Here is a 4,360-nt window from a genome sequence, read left to right on the forward strand (position 1 = left end):
GTGCCTGTCCAGTGTGTTTTATTTCCATTAATTTGCAAAGCATTGATTTGCACATCCTTCATATGGGTTTTCGTGAGTCTGTGCCCCGAAGTCTGCAGCTGGCTGCCCCAGGATGAGCCTTCGCTTGGCCCGGGTCCTCCCAGGTGGGTGTCCCTGCCTCACCCCTGCAGGACCCCTCCCTCGTTGTCACCCAGGAGCTTCCTCCCTCCTGGGTCCAGCGCCAGGTAGGCCTGGGTCCTCAACCAGGGTCCCCCTTCCCGCCCCTTTTGTGAATGACCTGGAGTGTTGGGATCCATTCAGGGTCCCGGACGTGACGTTGGTGAGGACCAGTGTGCATGGCGTCTGCTTGGGTGAGGGCCCTGTCTGCTCGTCTCCTGGAGGTCACACGTGGCAATCCGAGGCTCCCAGACGTTTCTGGGGAGAAGCAATGATGGAAGCGAAATGGAAACGATCCTCTGGTGGCACTGCCGGCTGAGGTGCCCCAGGGCCTCGGTCCAGTTTGACCAATGCCGGCCCCGAGCTGCTGCAATGCCAAAGGCCGTGCCCGTCCACCCCACCGTCCAGGTACCCTGAGCAAACGCCGTCCTGTCTCATTGCCCAGAGTGTCGGGCTCCTCTGCCACCTGCCACCTTGTCCTCTGGGGCTGGTCTATGAAGACCGGAGGATCACGGCTGTGGGGGATCCTGGGAGGTGCCCTACCTTCTCCAGCATGGGGCCGAATCAGCTGGCTGGATTCCAGCCCCTGACCTGGGGGCTCCCCAGCACCAACCCTGGGTTTGGGCCCTGAACCCAGCACCCCAGCTCCGGCCCCTCCGGTGCGGCCAGGGAGCCCAGAGCATCCGCAGTTGCAGCCTGTGGGCACTGGGGGGCAGTGCAGACACGTCCTGGGCATAGGGTTCCCTCCTGCCGCGGGCCCTGGTGGACCCACGTCCCTGTTCCCAGCAGCATCCTGGCCCCCTAAATGCAAGCCAAAACGGGGCGTTGCTTCCTTCCTCTCCCCTAGGAGATGTTTCTGTGAACGTGAACTGGATGCCAGTCCTTCTACAAGTCGGCCCTGGCCGTGTCCACCTGCCAGGAGCTGGGCAGGGCCTGCGGCTACGCTGGGAGCAGGAAGCAAACAGCCTCCCTGGCCTTGTGCACGATGTTCGAGGATTCATCCAGTACCTGCTGCATGGCTGTGCTGGGCGACTGGGACGGTCGAGGCCCTGCCCTGGGAGCCTCGATAGCACACCCAGGCCGGGCGGGAGGGCAAAAGGGACCGGGACTCACGGCTCAACCGGGTCGCTGGGACTGACCCACGGGCAGCACCAGGCACCCCTGACGCCCTCGCCCAACGGAGGATCCCCCGGCCCGCTTGCGGGGTGGGACCGGACCTGGCAGCAGCTGATGCTCCTGGGTCCCCTCACTCTCGTCTCTGCCCTTGAAAAGGGTCCGAGCTGGGCAGTGCTTGTTCAAGCCCACTTTCCTTTCAGCTTTATTGAAATAGATTACACGCCACATAATTCTCCCATTTAAAGTGAACAACTCGGGGGCTGTGAGATGTCCACAGACTTGTGCAACTATCACCACAGCTGACTGGAATGCTCTATTCACTGCAAACGGACCCCTTGAGCCATGGCCATCTGGCAACCGCTGGTCCACGTTCTGTCTCTGTGTCTGGTCTGGGCATTTGTTCCCTATAAATGGAATCACACTCAGGCCTTCCGTGTCGGGCTACATTCCCTGAGCCTCCTGTTTTGAGGCCCATCCATGTGTCGCGTGTGTCAGCGCTTCATTCAGTCCCTTCTAAGGCCGAGTAATGTCCCACCGTGCGGACAGGCCTCGTTTGCTGATCACGTTATTTAAGGAAGCAAAGGTCCCTGGCGTCTCCCAGCTGTTTCCAGGCTGAAATGCAAACGTCTGAGCGCTGGGGCCTTGGAATTAGGATAACACCCTCCAACAGGACTCGGACCATAAGCCACACTGGAGTGTCCACGGGGGACACGAGCGTCCTCCACCTGCCCAGGAGGACGCCCTTTCAGCCCAGGAATCACCCGCTTTCCATTTCCAGGTTCCACCAGGCAGGCCTCGTGCCCGGGTCAGACTCGCACCTGGCTCAGGCTTCCTCTGTGCTTCCTGGTTGGTGGAACCAGGGGTCCTTCGGGAGGATGCCCAGCACCCTGTATGTGCACACACACACCATACACACCCAGCACACACACACCCATATGCACACACACACCCATACACACCCATATGCACACACACATGTACACACACAGCATACACGTACACACACAGCACACACACACCTGTACACACACAGCACACACACGTACACACACAGCACATGCGTACACATGTACGTACACACCCATGCACACACACCTGTACACACACACACGCACATACTCCCCCTCCGTCTGCCGGTCCCAACAGCTGCATCTGCACCCGCCCTGTCGGCTGCACTCCCAGGCGGTGAGGTCCACGAGGGGAGCCTGCCAAGCTCACTGCTGAGACCGCTGGGCCGGGCCAGCCAGGGAGGGGCACGGGGCACAGGACGCTGAGGAGGCAAACAGCAGGGGCAGATGCCCGGAGGGGCAGGAGAAGCTTCCTGGAGAGGTGACATCAAAAGGAAGGAGCAGGGTGGCGCGGGTGGTGAGCAGTCACCGGGGCCCAAAAGGAGACAAAGCTTCGGGACAGAAGTGAGGCTGGTGTGTGGAGCTGGAAACCCTGCAGGCAGCCCAGGGGAGTTGTCGGCTGTGGGCGAGATAGAGAGAGAGAGAGAGACGAGGCCAGAGGGGCAGGGCCAGGGTCGGCACGGAGGGTGAGCTTCCATGCTTAAGAAGAACGGCAGCCTCCATTGGAGAGGAGCGTGCTTCCAACGAGAAACCCCGGAGGAGCGCTGTGGGCCCGGACAACCTCGCCATTCCAGCTTCATCGCAGCCCAATCCTGAGGCTCAGCTTTCTCGCCCCCTGTTCCAAGTGGCAGCCTCGGCTCCTGGCAGCTGGACCGAGGACAGGAGAAGGAAGGTCTGGGCAGAACACATGCAGCTCCTCCCGGAGTTCCCGAGACAGACGCAGGTGACACTGTTCATACCACACGGATGCGAACTGTCACGTGTTCCCATCACAGGAGTGAGTCGGGAAAACCAGCCTAGTCCCCACTGGAGGTCACACCAGTCCCGCAGGAGCTGTATGGCATCAAAGCTCTGGGTGGAGATGTCCCATGGGGGACCCCAGGACGAGGGGCAGGAGGAGGAAGCTGCTCACGTGAAAATGGGGAGGAGTGAGGGGTCGGGGAGGAGCCAGTGCATACGGGGAGGGTGGAGGGGCAGCACCTGGCACCCCAACCCTGCTGTGCGACACTGTGCTGAGGGCCGTCTGTCTCCCAGCCGCAGGTGGTCAGATTGTCCCCATTCTTTGGGAACCTGAGGCCCTGGCCATGTTCCCTGTGGTCCCACAGCGATAAATCGGCTGGGGCACGAGTTACGGACTGAATGTTTGTCCCCGCCCCCAGAGTCCTGTGCGGAACCCCTGACCCCCAGGGAGACGGTACTGGGAGGTGAGCAGGGTTAGATGAGGCCATGAGAGTGGGGCCCCCATGATGGGATTGGTGCCCTCATGAGAAGAGGATGAGCCCAGAGCCTTCTCTTTCTCTACCACGTGAGGACACAGTGAGAGCGGCCTGCGACCCAGGAAGGGTTCTCCCTGGAGCCCGACTGCACCGGCACCCTGACTCGACCTCCAGCCCCCCGTCTGTGAGAGACAAGTGTCTGTTGTTTGCAGTCGTGGCACCTCAAGCCGAATAAGGCAGCAGGATTTCAACCCCTGTCTGCCGGCTCTGAGGCCCGCCCATCCAGTCCTGGTCCAGTGCCCTGCCCTCTGGATGCAGGAGGCCAGAGGGAGGGAGATGAGAGCCCCATGTCTGCACAGTGAACCCAAGCTCTGAGCTGAGACGGCAGCGGGCAGGGGCTCTGAGTGTTCTGATTCATTGCACACGACCTGGGCGGGGGGTTCGCAGAGGGGCACACAAGCTGCTTGGCCCGCCAGGGACTGGGGCAAGAGCGGCCAGGGACTGGGGAGAGAGCTGATCTGCTGTGACGTCCAGTCCGCCTTCCTGCAGTGGTGACACTTCACCTTCACTGACGAGGTGGGCGAGCCCAGCTTCCTGCCCACGGTCCCAGGAGGGCCTCCTCAGAGCCGACACTGCGCTGCGGCCCCAGCCCTGGGTCTCTGAAGCTCCCAAGTGCCACCACCCCACCTTGACTCTGGGCCGGGTTGGGGGGGAGCCCGGGCCGCCTCTGCGCCACCGCCTGCCTTCCTCACTGAAGCTCGCTGGGCTCCAGATCCAGATCCAGTGAAGGGACGGAGCAGACGG

This window comes from Equus quagga, chromosome 12, assembly GCF_021613505.1.
Source record: "Equus quagga isolate Etosha38 chromosome 12, UCLA_HA_Equagga_1.0, whole genome shotgun sequence".
Classification (NCBI taxonomy): domain Eukaryota; kingdom Metazoa; phylum Chordata; class Mammalia; order Perissodactyla; family Equidae; genus Equus; species Equus quagga.